This window comes from Schistocerca nitens, chromosome 7 (assembly GCF_023898315.1).
Source record: "Schistocerca nitens isolate TAMUIC-IGC-003100 chromosome 7, iqSchNite1.1, whole genome shotgun sequence".
Classification (NCBI taxonomy): Eukaryota; Metazoa; Arthropoda; class Insecta; order Orthoptera; family Acrididae; genus Schistocerca; species Schistocerca nitens.
The window spans coordinates 107,521,967-107,546,181 of record NC_064620.1 but is presented as its reverse complement, the minus strand read 5'-3'; positions in this window follow the sequence as shown (position 1 = coordinate 107,546,181).

Genomic DNA, 24,215 nt, shown 5'->3' with positions numbered 1-24,215 from the left:
TATCGAACTGGAACGGTATCACTTGTCCGGCAAAGTCCAAATCTACAAAAACGTTATTGTCCTGCTGACGACAAGAGCGACTGTTTTGTGCAACTTGAACAGACACTGGAACAGAATCACGCGCGACGTGACGGGATTTGCCTCGACGTCGACGCACACTCTTTGTGGGACGAACACAGTCACTGTTAGCGAGAGGAACACTGGGCGGAGTGGCACTAACTACATGAATGTCCATGGGCGAAGGTTCCCGAGCCCGAGTGTCCTTGGTGCGATTCCGGCGCGAAGCAAAGGGCCTGGAATGGTTGTGATTGTCTGATCTGAGCTTTTTCTGGCAAACACTTTGAACATGCCCTTTCTTATTACAGAAAAACCAAATAGCTTGGCGTGACGGGCAATTCTCACGCGAATGTCTAGTTGCACACCGCGGGCATGATTTCACTGCATTTGCTTGCTTACGCGGCACACGTGTGTGCGAGCTAGGCCGCAGCTGCACGGACGTGCGCGAGGGCCGTTTAGCGTCCCGTGCTGCGCGCCCGGCGGGCCGGTTAATGTGACACACCGCTGGCGAAGTTTCAAACGATTCCTGAGCAAAGTCAAGTGTGTCTTGCCTATCCAATATGTCTATCACTTGTTGAAGGGAGGGATTTACTAGTTTCAAAATCTGTTCCCTTATGCGAACATCAGAAACGTTCTGTGCTATTGCATCACGTACCATTGTATCTGAATAAGGGAGTCCACAGTCACATTCAAATGCACAGTCCCTAGTAAGTCCTTGCAAAGTGGCAACCCACTCCCTATTAGTCTGACCGGCCGTACGTTTTGTATGAAAGAACGCATACCTTTTTGCAACGACATTTACTGTTTCCTTGAAATAGGCATCTAAAGCAGACAAAATTTCTTCGTAGGACAGAGTTGCTACGTCGCGCCGGGGAAACAATTTCACTATCACACGGTAGGTGGACACACCTACACACGAAAGCAAAAACGGCTGCCGCTCATTACCTTGAATTCTGTATGCGGCGAGATGAAATCCAAATTGGCGGGACCATTCCGTCCAGGTTTCGTTGGCTCCCACAAAGCTACGAAACGGGGGTGCAACCGCATGATGTGGCGGCGGTAGCGAGGAAGCGGCGGTGGCCGCATCGGTTTGCAGCGCACGTTGACCCTGGACGAGCTGTCCAAGGGCATCCAATAAGGCCTGCGTCTGCTGATTCTGCAAGCAATAAAATTCGGACAGTACATCTGGAGAATGTGGCGAAGCCATGACACAAGCAAATGTAAGCAATGAGAAACAACAAGATCCTGATTAATCCGCGTCGCCAATGTAGTGGACTGTTAAGGCAGCCAGTCCACAGTGAAGTAGCCGAAAGGGCACGCGTCAACTCACGCCGACTGGCGCGAAGTCTGGAACAGGATACGTGATGAATGTGATAAAGAAAAGAACGTAGCTACTAGAACACTTAACTTTTATATCGTCCTTTGGTATACAGCATTCTTGATGATACAAGTGAGACTGAGATACATGCAATGGTACCAATGGCGCCTTGCTAGGTCGTAGCCATTAACTTAGCTGAAGGCTATTCTAACTGTCTCTCGGCAAATGAGAGAAAGGCTTCGTACAACTGGGTCGAGTGCTCGTACGTCTCTCTAGACCTGCCATGTGGTGGCGCTCGGTCTGCGATCACACAGTGGCGACACGCGGGTCCGACATGTACTAATGGACCGCGGCCGATTTAAGCTACCACCTAGCAAGTGTGGTGTCTGGCGGTGACACCACACTTATGTCTTCCAGAGCTCTTCTACATTCTGCTTCTTACACTGGATCCCCTAGCTCGTCCCATCGACTCTGTTTCTTCTTCCGTAACGTCATAAGGTAAGTCCTCCCCGTCATAGAGGCCCTCAGTGCACACCATGTACCATTCCTTCCTCTGCATATTACAATGGAATTCGCACTGCAGTTTTAATGTTACAGCCCTTGCTTTTAGTTTTACCGAAGGCTTTTTTGACTTTTCTATATGTTGGGTCAGCCCTTCCAACAACAATTTCTTTTCCGATTTCTTCGCATGTTTCGTGTAGCCATTTCGCCTTAGCTTCCCTATACTTCCTATTTATTTCATTCCTAAGTGACTTGTATTTCTGTACTCCTGAATTTCCCTGAACATTTTTGTACTACCCTGTTTCGTCGTTACCTTCCTTGTACCTGTTTTTCTTTCCAACTTCTCTTACTGCTCTTTTTAGAGACGTCTATTCCTGTCCAGCTGTACTGCCTACGAATCTGTTCTTTATCGCAACATCTATGGCAAGCGTACCTCTTCATTTCTTAGTACTTCCATAACGCACTTTTTCCCGTACTGATTCTTCCTGCCTAGTCTCTTAAACTTCAGCCTGCTCTTCATCACTATTAAATTGTGATCTGAACCACCTATATCTACTCCTGGGTACGCCTTATGATCATGTATCCGATTTCAGATTCTCTGCCTGACCATGATGTAATCTAACTGAAATCTTTCTTTTGTGATTCTTGAGCAGACAATTAGTTATTACTATCTGAAATTTATTGCAGAACTCAGTTAGCGTTTCTCCTGTCTAATTCCTTCCACCAAGCCCATATTCTCCTGTAAGCCTTTATTCTACTCTTTCACCTGCAATCGCATTCCAACCGCCCATCGTAAAAGCCCCAAGACGCACAGCATGTCTGAGTGCCACACTGCACCACAGAGCAGCTCGCAGTCTTAGAGCTGCAGTACAAAGCATAATATTTTAGTAAGTAGTAGCAGTATCACACGCGGCAGTCTATTGACGGCCTGACGTGTTAAATCGTAATCTAACTGATAATCGGTACCCTCTGGATTTAATTCTCATCTCCTAGAAAAATAATTTAGTTGTAATGAAATTCAGGAATACACAAATATAAGTCACTTATGAATGAAATAAATAGGAAGTGCAGCGAAACTAATGCGAAATGGCTGCATCAAAAATGTGAAGGAATCGAAAAATAAATAATAGTCGCAAGAACTGACTGAGCATATAAAAAGCCAAAACAACCATCTTGAAATTAAAAGGAAGGGTGGTAACATTAAGAGTGTAGTGGGAATTCCACTGTTAAATGCAGCGGAGAGTGGATATGTGGAAAGAGTACACTGTGGGCCTCTGTAAGGGGGAGGATTTGTCGGATGACGTGACAGAAGAAGAAGCAAGAGTCGATAGGACAAAGATAGAGGATCCAGTATTAGAACGAGAATTTAGAAGAGCTCTGCATGATTTGAAGACAAATAAGGCAGAAGGAATAGATAACACCCCACTGGAATTTCTAAGATAGTTGGGGTGAGTGGCAATAAAATAACTATTCATTTGCTGTGTAGCGGTGTATGAGACTGGCGATGTATCATTAGATTTTCGGAAAGATATCATCCACCTCCCCCCCCCCCCATGAACCATGGACCTTGCCGTTGGTGGGGAGGCTTGCGTGCCTCAGCGATACAGATGGCCGTACCGTAGGTGCAACCACAACGGAGGGATATCTGTTGAGAGGCCAGACAAACGTGTGGTTCCTGAAGAGGGGCAGCAGGCTTTTCCATAGTTGCAGGGGCAACAGTCTGGATGACTGACTGATCTGGCCTTGTTACACTAACCAAAACGGCCTTGCTGTGCTGGTATTGTGAACGGCTGAAAGCAAGGAGGAAACTACAGCCGCAATTTTTCCCGAGGGCATGCAGCTTTACTGTATGGTTACATGATGATGCCGTCCTCTTGGATAAAATATTCCGGAGGTAAAACAGTCCCCTATTCGGATCTCCGGGCGGGGACTACTCAGGAGGACGTCGTTATCAGGAGAAAGAAAACGCGTTCTGCGGATCGGAGCGTGGAATCTCAGATCCCTTAATCGGCAAGGTAGGTTAGAAAATTTAAAAAGGGAAATGGATAGATTGAAGTTAGATATAGTGGGAAATAGTGAAGTTCGGTGGCAGGAGGAACAAGACTTCTCATCAGGTGAATACAGGGTTATAAATACAAAATCAAATAGGTGTAATGCAGGAGTAGGTTTAATAATGAATAAAAAAATAGGAGCGTGGGTAAGCTCCTACGAACAGCATTGTATTGTATGTATTGTATGTGAACCGGAGGCCTATAAACGACGGAGAGGCTCCATCCCCGCCGTAGCCGCAGTGGTCCACAACCCCACGACGACTACCGCAGTCCACTTCACCCTTCCGCCGCCCCACAGCGAACCACTCTTTCAAGGTTATTGTGTGTTTCGGCCCCCGGTGAACCCCCCAGGGAATATCTAACACTAGACGAGTGTAATCGCTGTTTGCGTAGTAGAGTAATGGTGGTGTACGCGTACGTGGAGAACTTGTTTGCGCAGCAATCGCCGACATAGTGTAGCTCAGACGCAATAAGGGGAACCAGCATTCGCTGAGGCAGATGGAAAATCGCCTAAAAACCATCCACAAACTGGCTGGCTCACCGGACCGCGACAGAAGTCCGCCGGGTGGATTCGTGCCGGGGACCAGGCGCTCCTTCCCAGTCCGGAAAGCCGTGCGTTAGACCGTACGGCTAACCGGGCGGGCACGAACAGCATAATGAATGCATCATTGTAATCCACATAGACACGACGCTCAAGTCTACCACAGTAGTACAAGTATATATGCCAACTAGCTCCGCAGATGACGAAGAGATTGAAGAAATGTATGATGAGATAAAAGAAATTATTCAGATAGTGAAGGGAGACGAAAATTTAATAGACATGGGTGACTGGAATTCGATAGTAGGAAAAGGAAGAGAAGGAAAGGCAGTAGATGAATATGGAATGGGGATAAGGAATGAAAGAGGAAGCTGCCTGGTAGAATTTTGCACAGAGCATAACTTAATCACAGCTAACACTTGGTTTAAGAATCATGAAAGAAGGTTGTATAAATGTGGAAGAGGCTTGGAGTCAGGTTTCAGATAGATTGTATATTGGTAAGACAGAGATTAAGGAAGTTTTAAACTGTAATATATTTCCAGGGGCAGATGTGGACCACAATCTATTGGTTATGAACTGAAGATTAAAACTGAAGAAACTTCAAAAAGGCGGGAATTTACGAAGATGGGACCTGGATAAACTGAAGGAACCAGAGGTAGTGAGTTTCAGAGAGGGCATTAAGGAACGATTGACAAGAACGACGGAAAGGAATACAGCAGAAGAAGAATGGGTAGCTTTGAGAGATGAAATAGTGAGGACAGCAGAAGATACAGTAGGTAAAAAGATAGTGCTAGTAGAAATCCTTGGGTAACAGATGAGATAGTGAATTTAATTGGTGAAAGGAGAAAATATAAAAACGCAGTAAATGAAGCTGATAAAAAGTAATACAAACGTCTCAAAACTGAGATCAACAGGAAGTGCAAAAATGCTAAGCAGGGATGGCTAGAGGATAAATGTACATATCTGGAGGCATATATCACTAGTGGTAAGATAGATACTGCCTACAGGAAAATTAAAGAGACCTTTCCAGAATAGAGAACCACTTGCATGAATATCAGGAGCTCAGATGGAAAACCAGTTCCAAGCAAAGAAGGTAAAGCAGAAAGTTGGAGGGAATATATAGAGGGTCTATACAAGGGCGATGTACTTGAGGACAATATTGTCGAGATGGAAGAGGATGTAGATGAAGATGAAATGGGAGATATGAAACTGCGTGAGGAGTTTGAGAGAGCACTGAAAGACCTCAGTCGAAACAAGGCCCTGGGAGTAGACAACATTCCAATAGAACTACTGACAGCCTATCATATGGTGAGTAAGAAAGGTGAGTAAGACAGGTGTGAAAATTACCGAACTATCAGTTTAATAAGTCACGGCTGCAAAATGCTAACGCGAATTCTTTACACACGAATGGAAAAACTGCTATAAGCCGACCTTGGAGAAGATCAGTTTCGATTTCGTAGAAATGTTGGAAGACGTGAGGCAATACTGACCCTAGGACTTGCGTTAGAAGATAGATTAACATTTCTGGAATTTGTAGACTTAGAGAAAGCTTTTGACAACGTTGACTGGAATACTCTTTCAAATTCTGAAGGTGGCAGGGGTAAAGTACAGGGAGCGAAAGGCTATTCACGATTTGTACAGAAACCAGATGGAGGTTATAAGAGTAGAGGGGCATAAAAGGGGAGCAGTGGTTGGGTAGGGATTGAGAGTTGTAGCCTATCCTCGAAGTTATTCAGTCTATATATTGAGGAAGCAGAAAGGAAACAAAAGAACAGTTTGTAGGAATTGAAATCCACGGAGAAGAAATAAAATCTTTGAGCTTTGCCGATGACACTGTAATTCTGTCAGAGACAGCAAAGGACCTGGAAGAGCAGTTGGACGGAATGGTCAGTGTCTTGAAAGGAGGATGTAAGATGAATATCAACAAAAGCAAAACGAGGGTAATGGAATGCTGTCGAATTAAATCAGTTGATGCTGAGGGAATTAGATTAGGGAATGAGACACTAAAAGTAGTAAATGAGTTTTGCTTTTTGGGGAGTAAAATAACTGGTGATGGTCGAAGTAGAGAGGACATAAAATGTAGACTGGCAATGCCAAGGAAAGCGTTTCGGAAAAGGAGAAGTCTGTTACCATCGAGTATAGATTTAAGTTCAGGAAGTCTTTTATGAAAGTATTTGTATGGAGTGTAGCCATGTATGGAAGTGAAACATGGATGATAAATGTTTCGACAAGAAGAGAACAGAAGCTTTCGAAATGTGGTGCTACAGAAGAATGCTGGAGATTAGATGGGTAGATCACGTAACTAATGAGGAAGTACTGAGTAGAATTGGGGAGAAGAGGAATTTGTGGCACAACTTGACTAGATGAAGGGATCGGTTGATAGGACATGTCCTGATTCATCAAGGGATCACCAGTTTAGTATTGGAGGCAGCGTGGAGGGTAAAAATCGCAGAGGCAGACCAAGAGATGAATACAGTAAGCAGATTCAGAAGACTGTCGGTTGCAGTAGGTACTTGGAGATGAAGAAGCTTGCACAGGATAGTAGAGTAGCATGGAGACCTGTTTCAAACCAGTCTCCGGACTGAAGACCACAACAACAACCACATCATCCACACAATTCCCAAAGTTGCAAGAGCCTACAAGTGCGACAATTATCGCACAATCAGCTTAGCAGCTGATTCATCCACGTTGCTGACAACAATAATACATGGAAGAATGGAAAATGAGCATGTGTTAGATGACGTTCAGCTTGACTTTAGAATAGGTGATGCCACCAGAGAGGCAGTTCTGACGTTGCCGTTGATTACGGAAGCAAGTGAAACTGAATAAGAATGACAAGGCATGTTTAGTGGAAGGAAGAGTATGGATTGAGAGTAAATCGAAGAAAGGCTTAAGTATTGAGGCGTAGCAAAAATGATAACAGCGAGAAAATTAACATCAGCACTGTCGCTCACGAAGTAGACGAAGTTAGGGTATTCTGCTACCTAGGCAGCAAGATAACTCATTACGGAGTGAAAAAAAGAGGCCATAAAAAGCATACTTGCACTGACAAAAAGGGCGTTCCTGGGCAGGCAAAGTCTACTGGAATCAAATGCAGCCCTTAATTTTAGGAAGAAATTTCCGAGAAAGCTGATGTGTCGCCATTTGTGAGAGATCATGGTAGCCATTTCGCTTCAGCATCAGAAAGCTGACTATGGTTAGAGATCGCAGCTGTGGCGAGTAGGGAGCGAGAATGTACCGTACATGCGTTCATTGGCATGCCGTTAGGGAAGGCACAGTTCCTAATGTTAGTTGGGCGCGGGTGACCACTGTGGGGTAACTGCAGAGCTAACTAGGCCTCTGACTATGGTGTTGTTCGACACACTGAAATCATTATTCATGTAAGTTCATGGCTGCTGTTACAAAGATAGGACTACACATCTTTTGCACAAATGGGCTTACATTCATCCATTGCTTCAGACAAGGAGACAGCTTGCTGCGTTTCTAAACATTGATCTTATTTCTACTCCTTGAACTTTCTACTGTGTTGCTTCGAATTCAGTGACATTATCAAATATTATTTTTCTTACTCTGTAAGGATCACAACAAGTATAAAAGATTTTTTTGCGCATATATCTGTCCTTCTTCGGATGTCTCCTTGATCTCAACAGTACCTTATCCCGACCTAAAATCTGACAATCCGTATCGATCCCCTTTGATTCTCTTTCGGTTCTTAGCCTTCCCTCGTATTCGCCCAAGTGCTGGCTGTACTATCTATCCATGCTAATGGTACCTGGACGATGGGAAGTCCACAACGTCTCGTACTCTATCGGCTGGTTGTCGGTTCTTCAGTACAAGCTTTGGTGTCATCCCCATAGCTTCATGGCATCATTCATTCAGGATATCTTCAAAATCGACCAAGAACTTGACCCACATTTCATGCTGGTGCTAGGAGTATATCTAAGACATCTTCACAATCTCCTTGGTTACAATGGTCGAAAATGAAAAATTTTCAAAACCGGAAATGGGTGTTTCTTATGTATTTTGGCCATCAAGTACTTTTTTTTCCTTGCAGCACCCCTAGCTTTAAAAATACTCCATTACATAAGAATAATTATAAAAAGCAAATAGGTAGAGTTCTTAACAAATGCAGCCTACTAAGACCCCCTCATGACACGGCTAATGAAAAGTTTACCTACCGGGTGATCAAAAAGTCAGTATAAATTAGAAAACTTAATAAACCACGGAATAATGTAGATACAGACGTAAAAATTGACACACATGCTTGGAATGACATGGGGTTTTATTAGACCAAAAAAAACGAAGTTCACAAAATGTCCGGCAGATGGCGTTGGACAACAAAACGTCAGTGACTGCGCATGACAATCGTGTATAAAAGGAGCTGTAATGAGAGAGAGAATCCATCTCCGGCGGTAATACCGCCCTTCGATTGTGCTATTCTGGTACCAATCGAAGCGATAGGTGTTGCAGGTTCCAGCCAGCCAGCCAGCCAGCCCGTCGGCGTGCAGCAGTCCAGCCAGCAGCCAGCAGCCAGCAGCGGTCCCCCCTCCGGCTGCCAGCAGCAGTCCCCGCCGGCAGCCAGCAGCAGTCCTCGCCAGCATCTGTCCCCGCCAGCAAACCAGCAGCGGTCCTCGCCAGCAGCGGTCCCCACCAGCAGCCAGCAGCATCCACACCAGCAGCACACAGCAGTCCTCGCCTGCGCCGGCCCCAGCCAGCAGCCAGCAGCCAGCATCCAGCGGCCACCAGCGGTCGCAGCCACCAGCGGTCGCAGCCAGTGGCCAGCAGTGGTCCTAGCTGCCCCCACCATCCGCCAGCAGCAGCAGCAGCAGCAGCAGCAGCAGCAGAGGCGTCCCCACCAGCCAGCCAGCTGGGTCGCGCCCCCCCCCCCCTAGCGGCAGCAGAGTGGGGCTTAGGCCCCAGTCTCCTTTGTCATTATCCGTCCCTTTCTCCTCTGTGTCTCTCGTCGCCTTGCCCGTCTCTCGTTTGCTCCTTTGTCTAATACTGTGTTTTTCCCCCTTCTCATAATGTCAACCCCCACCACCTCCTCTACAGTCACCACCACTGCCATTATATACACCTCCCCCTCCGCTGCTGCCACCACTATCACGTGGTGTGCCGCTTCACTCCCCCTCAGTCCATCCCACCACTTGTCACTCTCTCATCTCCCTCCCTATTTGTCGCCCCGTCCCCGGCTCCTCCCTCCTGCGCCTCCTCTGACCCCTTCCCTCCACTCCCTCCCTCTGCTCCTTCCGTTTCTGCAGCCCCCGGCCGGGTAGTCGCCCGGCGGGCTACGGCCCACTCTCCACTCTCCCCTTCCCCTTCATCGTCCTCGTCATCGTCTTCACCATCGCCTTCGCCATCGCCATCGCCCTCACCATCTCCGGCGCCGACTCCAGCCTCGGGACCTGCCCCTCCCCGACAACATTCCAGTTGTTCCCATCCCCCACACCTCCTCCGCCGCCGTCAAGCGCCCCAGTGCGACCCCTGCCTCCTCTGCTCCCAAAAAGGCTCCGCCTCATCCCCCTTCCCCCACCCATGATGCCATGGATGTCTCCCCACCCGTCCCTGCCCCCTCCTCCTCCTCCTCTACCCCCTCCTCCTACCGCTACCTCCTCTCCCCTCCTGATCCCTCCCTCCTTGAAGCCTGGAACCTCACCTTCTTCCTTCGCCAGAATTGTCCTGGTGCCCCCATCTCCCTCCTCACTCCTCGCCGTGATTCGGTGCTCATCTCCTCCCCCAGCCCTACCCTCCACACAGACCTCCTTTCCCACATACCTGTCACCCACTTTGGCCCTCATGCCTCCCTCACCCCGGCTCCTTCCCCACCTCCCTCCCGCCAACGCCAACCCCCGTGTCGCCCGCCGACCCTCACCGCCGTGATCACTCGGCTCAGTCCGGCGGTCACGGAGGAGGAGGTCATGGCGGAGCTTCAGGCCCATCCCCTTCTGGAGGTGCGTGCGGCCAGCCCCACCTGCCTTATGCGGGTTTTTTCTGAGCACGCCCCCTCCATAGACCGTCTCCTGAAGGAGGGTGCCCTCCTTTTTAACCAACGTTATAAAGTTGACCCCTCCCGTTCCCCTCCTCAATCCCTCCGCTGCCAAAGGTGCTTGCGGTATAATGCGCACCCGACATCTGAGTGCCACGAGGCCCCCACCTGCCCGCACTGTAGGCAAGCCCACTTTTTACGGTAGTGCCCCAATCTCAAGTCCCCCCCCCCCCCCGTCCTGTTATACCTGTAACCTCCCTCATCCTACCTACTCCCAGAAGTGTAATGCCCGACCCCATCCTACCACTCCCGAACTCACCGCTCCCGTCCGCCCTCTGGACGCCACCACCCCTCCCGGCAACTCCCTTCGCCCACCCCCTACCGCTGAGGACATCATCAGATTCCTCACCATCGTCCTTCAGAATGTTCATCCTTTTCAGCGCCCGCACATCCTCCAACAGATCTCCCTCGCCGCCCGTTCCGTTTTCCAACTCAAAATGTACGCCACCCACTCCAACAACCAGGCCCATTTCACCTTCTCCCGTCTTGACACCCTCGTTTAAATCCCTGTCATGGCGCGACAGCACCGTATCCTTTTCAACAACATCTGCTCCCTTCCCGCCACCAAGAACCTCTTCCTGCACACCCTTGCCACCCACCGCGTGGATGCCTTCCTCCTCAATGAAACCTTCCTGCAACCCCACCACACCGTCCACACTTCGCCCTACCTCCTCCACCGCTCCGATAATCCCCTCCCGATTGCGCGTGGCGGAGTTGCCATTGGGCACCACCGCCAGATCCCCGTTCGGCTCCAACCTCTCCTTCCCGACCCCACCGAACACCTGATCCTTAGTCTCTTCTTCCCTGGCCTTACCGTTACCTGCGCCACCATCTATGTCCGCCCCAACGCCCCTATTCCCTTCGACTTCCTCTCCCACATTGACCGTACCTTCTCCTCCTACATGATCGCCGCCGATCTCAACATCCGTAGTCGTTCCGCTGCCCAGTTACAGCGGTGGCATCGGTTCCTCTCCTCCCTTCAAGGCGACCTCATCCCCATCCCCCAGCACACCCGTCCCGAATCCTACTCCACTCCCGATGTTATCCTCTCCTCCCCCAACCTCCTTGGCCACATAACGGTGGATGTCCTGGAGCCTATTGGTAGCGATCATCTCCCTGTCCTCCTCACCATTTCAGACGGTCGTCGCCCTCGCCCCGACTCTCGTAATGACCCTCCCCCTAAGTACGTCCATGACTATTCCCGTGCCAACTGGAATGCCTATCAGGATACCCTCTCCACCCAGGTCGATAGCCACCCTTTCACCTACCACCACCCCGATGATGTCACCCATGCCGCCTCCTTTCTCCAGCAGACCTTGTCTGAGGCCGTGGAGGCCCACGTCCCTACTGTCGCCATCCACCCCCACCGTCCTACCTTATCCCCACAGGCCATCCTCCTCCTCCGTGAATCCCACCGTCTCTACCGTGCCTTCCTCCGCACGCGTGACACAGACACAGTACGACGCCACCGGCAACTCCAGCGACACATTCGTAATTTGCTCGCGGCTAAGAAACGCTGGGACTGGCGACAGACATGCACCCGTTTAAATGCTACCCTACCTATCAACTCGTCCAAGTTCTGGTCAGCCTTCCGTCGCCTTACCGGAACTAAACACTCCCCCTACTATCCTCTTCTCCATGATGATCACCCTTTCCCTGACACCCTTAGTAAGGCCAATCACTTTGCCTCCTACCACTCCGATGTATTTTCCATCCCCGATGATCCCCAGTTCGATTACTCCCTCTTCTCGGATATTCGCAATCGAACTGACACCTCTGTCCCTCCCCTCGCTCCTGGTTTCCAGTATTTGGACAACATTGCAGACACGGAACTCAATGCCCCTATCACTACACAGGGTCTCATTGCTACACTCTGCACAAAACGCAACACCGCTCCTGGTCACAATCTTGTCACCTACCGTCACCTTCGTGAAGCTCCTGTCTCTTTCCTCTCCACCTTGGCCAGGCTCTACAATGTAGTCCTGTCCACTGGTTACCACCACGACCTGTGGAAAACCTCCCGTATCCTCATGTTCCTTAAACCTGGCAAACCGCCGTCTCCTCCTACCGTCCCATCAGCCTTACCTCGGTCTTCAGCAAGGTCCTGGAATCTATCCTCACCCGTCGAATCCACCAGCATCTCCGTCAGCACCGCCTCCTTCCCGTTACCCAGTGTGGCTTTCGGCCGTCCTTCTCTTCTGACGACCTTCTCCTTCACCTCACTCATCTCCTTTCCGACCAGCTTAATTCCCGTCGCTCCGCAATCTTTCTCTCCCTGGACCTCGAACGTGCTTATGACCGCGTATGGCATTCTGGTCTCCTCTTCACGCTCCAAACCTTCACCCTTCCCATTAACTACGTCCGTCTGATCGGCTTCTTTCTCTCCCGCCGTCCTTCCTATTTCACCATCCATAACACAGATTCCTACACCTTTTTCCCCTCCGCCGGTGTGCCCCAAGGCTCCGTCCTCTCCTCCCTTCTGTACCGTTTGTACACGGCGGACATACCGCCGCCGTCACCCCCCGTCCACCTTCTCCAGTTTGCCGATGACACCGCCTTCCTTGCCCTTGCCCCCACCCTTCAGCGCTCCCAACACCTTCTCCAATCCCAACTTGACCGGTTCACCGCTTGGTGCAACCAGTGGTTGCTCAAGGTCAATCCCTCCAAAACCCAGGCGATCATTGTAGGCAAAACCACCCCTTCCTTCCGCCTCCTTGATTTCTATCTCACCATCTATGGCCGTCCTATTGCCCTCACTCCCACCCTTAAGTACCTTGGCGTCACCCTCGACCGTCGCTTCTCCTGGACTCCCCACCTCCGGACAATCCAAGCCAAGGCACACTCCCGACTCAGTCTCCTCAAGCTCCTCTCCGGCCGTACGTGGGATCTGGACCCCTCCACCATCCTCCACACCTATAAATCCCTCATCCGACCTATCCTTTGTTATGCCCATCCGGCTTGGATCTCCGCCCCCCCCCCCTACCTTTTACAAATCCCTCCAAATCCTTGAACGCCATGCTCTCTGCCTCGCCTATCGCATCCGTCTCCCATCCACCACGCGGATCCTGTACCATCTCATCCCCTTCTCTCACCTCCTCCTTTTCCTTGAAAGGATACGGATCCTGTAAACCTCCCGTAAACTCGATCCTCCTCACCCACTAGTCTCCCCGATACTCTCCCGCTCCCACCCGCTGCCGCGCCTGTATTCCCACGTCCCACCCGGTCTCCATCTCTCAACCCTCCTTACCCTCTGCCAAGGTGGCATCCACCAGCTCCCCCTCCCTGATGATGTCCTCCTCCCCTCCATCTACCCCTCCTATCAACTTTGACCCTGCCCCACCTCCCACTTCCGGTGTCCTTTCCTTTAGGCACCCTCCCTCCCTTCTCTTCCCTTCCCTTCTCTTTCCTTTTCCCCCGTCCCCTCCCTTCTCCCCTCTTCCCCCGGACTTCCCCTCCCCCTTCCTCCCTCCCCCTCTCTCCCCTGCCCGTGGCATCTCTGCTCTCCCCTCTCGCTCTCCCATTCCCCTTCCTCCTCCTCTCTTGGCAGGTCCCCGGACTCGTACACGCTCAGTGAACATTCGCGCGCCGGAGATCATCGCCGTCAGTGTTTCGTGTGTGTGCCTTCGTTTGTGTGTAGTGTTGTTCGCCGTCACGCCACCACCGTTCACGTGCCGTCGCCATCATCCATGTTATGTGCACCGTGTCGCCTAGTGTTAAAGATGTTTCTCGTCCAGCGTGAACGGATCCATGTTTTTTCGATTTTTATTGTCTACATTTTTTGCCCACCGTTTTTACTGTCTACTCTGTCCCACCTTTATGTACTACTTGTTGTCAAACTCAAGGCTGAAGAGCGGCGTATTGTGCTGCTGACAGCCCGCCTTTGTATAAAGTGTTTAAAATCACAATAGAGAAAAAAAAAAAAGAGAGAGAATCATATGTGCCAGCAGTCGCAGCATGTTGACGTTAACTGAAAAGGCGCTTTTAGTGAAGCTGTATTATCAGAATGGGGAATGTGCTAGTTCAGCGTTACGATCCTATCGCCATAGGAAGGGGATTCGAACGGGTAAAGGTCCGTTGACAAATGCAGCTGTGGCGAGAACGATTTCGAAGTTCGAAGCCACGGGTTGTTTAGACGATATACTCCGTAGGGGCCGACCGAGCACAAGGCGTAATGCTGCTGAGACAGTTCAGGAAGAAATGGAGACTGTAGCGGGTTCGTCTATGCACGGGGAAGTCAGCGCTCGTGCAGTCGCACGTCGCACCGGCTTTCCATACACTACTGTTTGGTTGGCAGGCGTACTCTCCGATGCTATCCGCACAAAATCCATCGGCATCATGAACTGTTACCTGGCTATTTAGTGAAGCGGAGAGCATTTGCGGTGTGGGCGTTTCAAAAGATGGCGGAAGATGACGATTGGTTGAGTAACGTGTTGTGGACCGACGAAGGGTCTGTCACCGCCCACAACTGCAGAATTTAGGGTACCGAAAATCCTAGAACTGTCATGGAAACTCCATTGCACGACGAGAAAGTCCGGGTATGGGTTGGATTTACTACATCTACCGTTACCGGGCCTTTTTTCTTCGAGGAAATGCGTGATTCTGGTTTTGAACTGTTCCCGTGACGGGTGAGAGGTACGCCAATACGTTACAGAATCGCATCACCCCCAGCCTGGCTGATAAACACCTGTTGGAACGTACGATGTTTATGCAGGATGGCTCTCCACCCCATATTGCTAGACGCGTGAAAGACCTCTTGCGCGCGTCGTTTGGTGATGATCGTGTGCTCAGCCACCACTTTCGTCATGCTTGGCCTCCCAGGTCCCCAGACGGATTATTGGCTTTGGGGTTACCTGAAGTCGCAAGTGTATCGTGATCGCTCGACATCTCTAGGGATGCTGGAAGACAACATCCGACGCCAATGCCTCATCATAACTCCAGACATGCTTTACAGTGCTGTTCACAACATTATTCCTCGACTACGGCTATTGTTGAGGAATGATGTTGGACATATTGAGCATTTACTGTAAAGAACATCATCTTTGCTTTGTCTTACTTTGTTGTGCTAATTATTGCTATTTTGATCAGATGAAGCGCCATCTGTCTGACATTTTTTGCACTTTTGTATTTTTTTTTTAATAAAACCCCATGTCATTCCAAGCATGTGTGTCAATTTGTACTTCTCTATCTACATTATTCCGTGATTTATTCAGTTTTCAAATTTATACTGACTTTTTGATCACCCGGTATAATTAACCTTCTAAAACATGGCCGCAGTTAATCTTATAAAACATGGCAACACTGAGTGTGACTGATTGTCTGCTGCTCCTGTGCATCATGTTCTTAACAGTCGTAAGGAAGTGCTTCCTTTGTTGGCTGTGCATTCACGAGTGTGAGTAGTGCGATCTAAATATACCTCATACAGAATTTCGTTTTGTTTTAGTGGTCCGTTTGTGTTAGTGTCACGGGTGCTCTTAAATCACCCAAATAACTTTTGCTACATATGTGGGGAGTGCACTATTAAATCATGCACACAACATGTGACACCCACAGTGAAGTGCAAGTTAGGTGATCGTCTGTGTGAACTGTTCGTCTCGTCTTAATGGTTGGGTGAAGAAAAAAGGTGAGTTACAATACCTTTTGCTATCCCGATGATGTGGAGGGAACCGATCAATCACGTACATTATTGCTATTTCTACATTGTTAAAATAGGAGGAATGAAGGGCAAATAGAGAAAGACGATCATGTATCCATCCATCAAGTCAGCTATTCGATCCGTGCCCCACAGTTCTTCCTTACCTGTACCCGTTCCTCTAGACGCGTGGTCATTGGAAGTTGAATCTAGTACAGACGCGGAGAATTAAAGCTATGATTTCGATTACGATGAAGTGTCGCCACATCTCCTGACACAAAATGATCTGAATGATCTTGTTATGGCCATAACCTGAATTTTTGTGTCGGCGTCTGAAATAGCGGAATTACCCAGTCGAAGATGCTAGGGTTTGTTTCTTTCGACATCGCCAGGCTGCCTTCGCACCATTCCTTGTCATGGAAGAGTCACTCTGTTACAGCGGTGACGTGAATGGTCTGTTTAATACTATGTGAATGAAACATACTTCAGAGATATGACAACTATTCATTGATCGCTCTAAAACTAACCTGAGAGCCGTACTCCTTCACAATAGCAATTTATATCCTCCTGTTCCCGTAAGTTATACCACTATTTTGAAGGAAACGCACAGCAATATGGAACGTTTGTTGAATAAAATGTGATATAACAGCCACAAGTGGCAAATCTGTGTTGACTTCAAAATAATTGGGATACTTACAGGATTACAATCTGCGTATACAAAGCATTGCTGTTTTCTTTGCGAATACGACATCCGTGATCGAAAGAGTCATTACGACAGACGCGTTTAGACCGCCCGTACACAAATGGAACCTAGTTGGGAGAACGTAGCGAACGTTCCATTGGTGAATTTGAAGGACATTTTGTTAGCACCACTTCACATAAAACTTGGACTTATGAAGTCGTTCGTTGTTGCAATGGACAGAGGTGCGCCTGGTTTTATGTATTTACAGCAGAAATTCCCCGCGTTGAGTGAAGCCAAAGCAAGAGCAGATGTGTTTGTTGACCCTCATATTAGACAGCTTATTCACGATACTGATTTTGTCACAGCTTTGCGCCATCTCGAACTAGACAGTTGGAATTCTTTCAAAAACTGTTTTCTGATTTCTTTGGAAACAAGAGAGCAAACAATAGTGAAGTGCTAGTCAACGAACTAGCCTATTGTCTTACCGTAATGTCGGTTGAAACACGTCGTTAAAGCTGCACGTTCTCATTGGATTCTTTTCCTGTTGGTGCTCTTGGACAAGTCTCTGATGAAAATGGGGAAAGACTTCATCACATCTTATCTACATGTGAGCAATGCCATGAGGGGCAATGTGCGACAAGTATGATAGACACAACTGCAGGATAACAGTGCCACACACAGGAGAGCCAGCAAACGTCCAAAAATAATTTAGGTATGTAGGAAAACACGTTTCATGAGGATTTCATGCTCTTTGCGTTAATAAACTATCATTTACAGATGAAATCATATTGTTTAAGCAACTCAGAAACCGAATACAATTAAATAGTGACTAGTGCAAGTTACACAAAAACTTGGGTGCTGTGGAAAAACCAATCCCAGATTATTGTTTAGCAGGTCAAAATACATAAGGATAACCTATTTTGGTGCTCTAAAATTTTATGAAGTTGAATTCTGTAGAAACGTGTTATTCTCTTCGCAGCATTAGAGGCTAGGTGGCACCGTGATGTATACATAGTCCTTCTGCCTTTCTGGTTCATAAAACTCTGCCAGCTTCGAGAGAGAAACTGGACTAAGAAGGGGACGCTCCATACTGTAAATCACTGATTTTGACGCGCTTCAGTTATGTTGCAGAGGCACTTACCCTGAGTACCTGGCTATCCGGCTTTCTAGCGACGCGCCTTGGTTTTTGAGGAAATCGATTTTGAAGTTCATTGCGTGCTTTCTATACCCATAACATTACGTATATTACAAGCAAATGAGCGTAGCGGTGAAGGTTAACGCCTTCCGCGCTGGAGATACCGTGTTCGAATCCTGCTCGTGTTCTTCTTCTTTTTTTCAACATCGACCGAATTTTTCAATTTTATTTCAAATAATATCAACAAACAGTGTAAGGTGTGCGAAATTATAAAATATATTCTGTGGTGTCACCGCTAGACACCACACTTGCTAGGTGGTAACTTAAATCGGCCGCGGTCCTGTAGTACATGTCGGACCCGCGTGTCGCCACTGTGTAATCGCAACCTAGCGCCACCACATGGCAGGTCACAAGACACGGAATAGACCTCGCCCCAGTTGTACGGACGACATAGCTTGCGACCAGATGTACGAAGCTTTCCTCTCATTTGCCGAGAGACAGATAGAATAGCCTTCAGCTTAGTCCATAGCTACGACCTAGCAAGGCGCCATTTGTATCAGTGCTTGTAGCTTACTACTATTCAAGAGATGTATTCCAACAAGAGAATAAAAGTTAAGTAACATCTACGTACTTTTCTTCTTATTCATTAATAAGTCTCATGTTCCAGAACTTCAAGCCCGTCTGCGTTAGTTTAGCGTGCACCTAGCTACCTCATTGTGTCTATGCTTTATGAGCTAGACACAACATATTCAGTTATTAATTTTTTCAAATATTCATTCCGTTTGTGGTTCGCATCATATTCTCCCAATTCATCTTCTTCGTTGAAATCTATCAATTCATCATCAATAATGATCTGTCTTTCGGCCAGGAGTTCCTGTATTGCGATACGTATCCATCGCTAATTGCAACGGAATTGGCAGAGATCACACTAGGCGGGATATTCGTTACGAGATTCAAGTCGCGGAGTACATTTTCGTCGTATGGCATTTGTAATTTCTGCCTTTTGATTCTTCGTTCAACTCCTCTACTTGTGGCTCTTCTTCCGGCTGCACTATTGCAGAAACACTTGGTTCCACAGAATTTTCTAACACACGACACTAGAGACGCTTTGCGAGCAACTGACGCTGTAGTTAGATGAGAACGTAAAGGGATTCGACTCGCATCCTCATTGACCGCAACTAGGAGCTGGGAGTTCCTGTTACGGCTAACGGTATTCAAGGGAGAGGGGATGATAATGGGCGGAGATCGATTTCAGGTAATACAAAAGTGACCGTTGTACGAACATTTGGAACTCCAACTGCGAACCACAAATGGAATGAATATTTCAAAAAATTAATAACTAATATATCTGTATAATTTCGCCCACCTTACAGTGCTTGTTGATATTCTTTGAAATAAAACTAAAAAATTCAATTTTGAAAAAAAAAAGTACACGAGCAGGATTCGAACACAGTGCCACCAGCGCGGTAGCCGTTAACCTTTACCGCTGCGCTACGCTGACTTGCTCAAAATGGATGTAATGTTACAAGTATACAAAGCTCGCAATGAACTTCAAAATCAATTTTCTCAAAAACTAAGGCCCGTCGCTAAAAAACCGGATAGCCAGGTACTCAGGATAAGTGCCTCCACAAAATATTTTAAGTGCGTCAAAACCTGTGATTTACAGTATGGAGGATCTCCTTGTAAGTGAAGAATGTGGATACGTAGCTAGTGGCTTGTACTTTTTGGCATTGTGACGATATTGTGCAAATGTATAGAGTGAAGACTATATTTTTTATTTATTTATTGATTGATTGATTTATTTAACCTGGCAAGATTAGGGCCATCAGGCCCTCTCTTACATCTAACCAGGCATTCTACTTATTTTACATTCATATGTTTTAGTAGGCATGTTAAACTACATCTAGTATAAAAAGTGAAATAAACAATTTGAAAGGTACACCTGGAAAAATACATACATATAGAGTTTATATTCTTAGATCACAAGTACTGTTATAATTAGACATTATTGAAGAGACAGATTTTAGATAGGAGTGCTGGCAGCAGGGAGTATGAGGGAGACTCATGGTGACGGGAGGAGAAGAATAGAGAGACATGATGAAACATAATTAAGGAAATACAAAGGAAAAGAAGATTTCGTGGCTAATAGAGATAGATGAAGAGGAAGGCATCTCAGGAGCAAGATAGGAGACACTAGCTTTGCTATTTGACGGATGAGAGGATTGGCCTTGTACATCAGTTTTGTGGAGAACTTTATCAGTATGATAGTAGGAAATGCTTCAGCTTCTTCTTAAAAGCAGCAGGAGATTGAATTTTGCGGAAGGTAAGGGGCAGTTTGTTCCAGAGGCGGACAGTGGCAACTGAGAAGGAGTTTGCAAAAGTTTTTGTTTTGTGAATGGGCACAGTTAGGATACCAAATAAGAGTGACCTCGTGTTTCGATTATGATGGCATGACAGGTTTTTAATCTCTGAAGCAAGGTACTGGGGTGCTTGCGCGACGAGGAGTCGGTGGAGTAGACATAGAGTGTGGTAGTCACGCAATTTGTCCGGCCGCAGCCACCCTAGCTCGGAGTATGAAGCACTAACATGATCATATCGGCGGATGTTGCAGGTGTAACGCACACAGGCATTCATGGTTAGCTCTAGCCGTCTTTTGTTTTCACTACTCACGCCTTGTTGAATCACATCACAATAGTGGAGGTTCGGTAGAACGAGTGCTTGCACGAGCTGGCGTTTCAAGTCCTGTGGAAATATGTTCCGAAACTTTTTGAGAGCATAGAGACAAGCAGACGTCTTTCGGCACACTGCGACTGTATTCTCCGCCCAGTTTCGATGCTCATCCAAAGTTACACCCAAGTTCTTCACTGTTTTCTGATATGGTATTGGAGTACCGTCGAGCAGAATAGGAGGTAGCCGTTCGCGGAAATCTGAACTTATTAATTTCTGATGGGCTATTAAGATTACTTGCGTCTTTTTTGCATTTAGTTTAAGCCCCAGGTTTTTTGCCCATGTCAGTACTGAAGCGATTGCAGTGTTTACATCTTCAGGTCTGACGCTTAGGTAGAGCTGGAGGTCGTCGGCATAGAAATGATATTTACAGGAGGACAGAACCGACGAAATATCGTTGACATATAAAGAAAACAAAAGTGGTCCTAAGACTGATCCTTGGGGCACTCCCGAGGAAACATGTTTCCAGGAAGATTTTTCATTTACGCAGACAACACATTGCTGTCTGTCTTTTAAGTAGCTTTCAAACCATCTCATTGCACTATCAGAGAAATTAAGCTGTTGCATTTTTCTGAGCAATATGTCAAAGCTAACGGTGTCAAAAGCTTTGCTGAAGTCCAGTAGCGTCAAAATTGTTGCCTTTCGATTGTCGATGGCATATTTCACGTCATCAGTTACTTTAATTAGAGCAGTGTTTGTGCTGTGATGTTTACGGAAACCGGATTGAAATTTGTCATATAGGCTGAATTCATGCAAGTGTTCAGTGATTTGGTCATGAACAATATATTCAAGTGCTTTGGAAACAACAGGCAGTATGCTAATTGGTCGGTAATCACTAGGCAGTTGCGGGTTTTCGATCTTAGGGATGGGTCGAATTATGCTTCTTTTCCATGCAGTGGGATATATTCCGTTCACGAGGGAAAAATTAAATATGTCAGTTAAGACAGGTACTAAGATATCGGCAACATTCTTAATCATGGTTATACCGATACTGTCGTTGCCTATTGCATCAGAAGAGATTCTCATTATTGCTTTTCTTGCCGTATTTGTTGTTACATGTTTTAGATGGAAGGTATCGTTGTTAGTTATCCTGTTTGGGGATTCTTGTGGACGATAATTATCAGCTGTGCTGGTATTCAGAGGTGCAGAGAAGAATTCATTTAATTCGTTAGCTGACACATGAAAAGTAGTTTCCGATTTTGCCTTTCCGACCCCCAAGCTACGGAGATTCTTCCATAGAGTCGTGAGCGTCAGATCGCTGCATACAAGGGAGCGAGCGTGCCTGATTTTAGCATTGCGAATGCATTGTTTCACTCTGTTCCGTAACTTTCTATATTCTCCGAAACGCTCGGGTTTCGGATCTGCCTTGAAACGCCTGTGGGCAGCATCCCTATTAGTCATCATTTGACGTAATTCAGCTGTCAGCCATGGAGCAGGAGACTTTCTTACACGGATTGTGCGCACAGGTGGATGTTTATCATAGAGGGCAGTGAGTTTATCTCCAAGTCCATTAATTTTGCCGTCGATTGTGAGTTTTCTGATTATTTGATGCCATGAGATTTCTGAGCAATCGGCTGTTAGAGCGTCAAGGTCAATACGTTTCATGTTCCTACAAGTTATGTAACGCGATTTGATCCTTGGGGGCTGCACAGAGTAGGCCAGGAATATTACATCATGTGCTGAGAGGCCAGGGGCCGATGTTTGACCAACATCTCTTACTTTGTCAGTCTGTTTCGTTGCGATTACGTCTATAAGAGTATGACTGTGCGCCGTATGGTGTGTAGGTTGTAATGGAAGAATGTTCACGCTATTGCAACTAAACAGTCTTCTTAGGTTTATTGCGGAGGGAGTGTCTCTTAGCAGGTCTATGTTCAAGTCACCCATTACGATGACATGTTCGTATTGACACTGAAGTGAATGTAATTCCGACTGGAAGGAACTCACTGAGCTTATTTTTGGCGGCTTGCACACGACGCCAGTCAAGAATTTCCGACTTTGTATATTTATTTCAATGAACATGAATTCAGCCTCTTTTTCTTCAGCAGGATTTGACGTACATAAGACTTTCGCTTTGAGATCTGTTCGTATATACGCGCCGACCCCGCCACCTCGCTTTTTTGATCTGTCTGCCCTAAGAAATGTGTACCCTGGGAGATGAAAAGATGCAGAGGATATGTGTGGTTTCAACCACGTTTCGGATAGGAGGATTACGTGGTAGTTTAGTTGGTTGAAGAGGAGGCTAAGTTCTTCGTAATGTGCAGGTAAAGACTGGTGATTAATTGGTGATTAATTGGTATTTAATGATGTGTGTTATTGTTTTAGGTCTTGCTAACTAACAGTGATATTTTTGTATGTAGATTATTGTACTCTATTGCAGTGACTGTGTTGTTCAGAAGTACGACGCAATATTCTTTTGTACATGTATGGGAACATACAAAATGAATGTACGAGCGCAGGTTGTACAAAAATGCTAGACGACATATGGAAATTCGGGTTTGCCACGAATCGTGCTCGAATAGCCTAATGGTAAGGCGACCGCCCACAATCTACATCACACTCTGCAAGCCACCAAACGGTGTGTGGCGGAGAGTACTTTCGGTATCACTGTCTGATCCCTCCAACCCTATTCCACTCGCGAATAGCGGGTGGAAAGTATGATTGTCGGTAAGCCTCTGTATTGGCTCTAATTTCTCGAATTTTCTTCTCATAGTCGATAAGCGAGATGTCTAGGGGGGGGGGGGGGGCAGTAATATGTTGTCCGACTTCTCCTGGAAAGTGCTGTCCCGAAATTTCAATAGCAAATCTCTCCGTGATGTACATCGCCTCTCTTGTAACATCTGCCAGTGGAGTTTGTTTAGCATCTCCGTAACGCTCTCCCGCCAGCTAAAGGATCCCGTGACGAAACGTGCCGCTCTCCGTAGGATCTCCTCTGTCTCGTCTATCAGTCCTCCGTGATAGGGATACCAGAAAGATGAACAATACTCAAGAATCGGGCGAAAAAGAGCCTTATAAGCCACTCCTTTCGAGGATGTGTTACATTTCCTTAAGATTCTTCCTATGAATCTGAGTCTGCTATCTGTTTTTCCCATTATCTGTTTTATGTGGTCATTCCACTTAAGGTCGCTCTGGATAGTTACCCCTAGATGTTTTACGGCAGACGCTGTCTCCAACTGTTTGTCATCAACAGTGTAGCTATACAGTAGCGGATTTCTTTTCCTATCTACATCTAAATCTACATCTACATCCATACTCCGCAAGCCACCTGACGGTGTGTGCCGGACGGTACCTTCAGTACCTCTATCGGTTCTCCCTTCTATTCCAGTCTCGTATTGTTCCTGGAAAGAGGGATTGTCGGTATGCCACTGTGTGGGCTCTAATCTCTCTGCTTTTATACTCATGGTCCCTTCGCGAGATATACGTAGGAGGGAGCAATATACTGCTTGACTCCTCGGTGAAGGTATGTTCTCGAAACTTCAACAAAAGCCCGTACCGAGCTACTGAGCGTCTCTCCTGCAGAGTCTTCCACTGGAG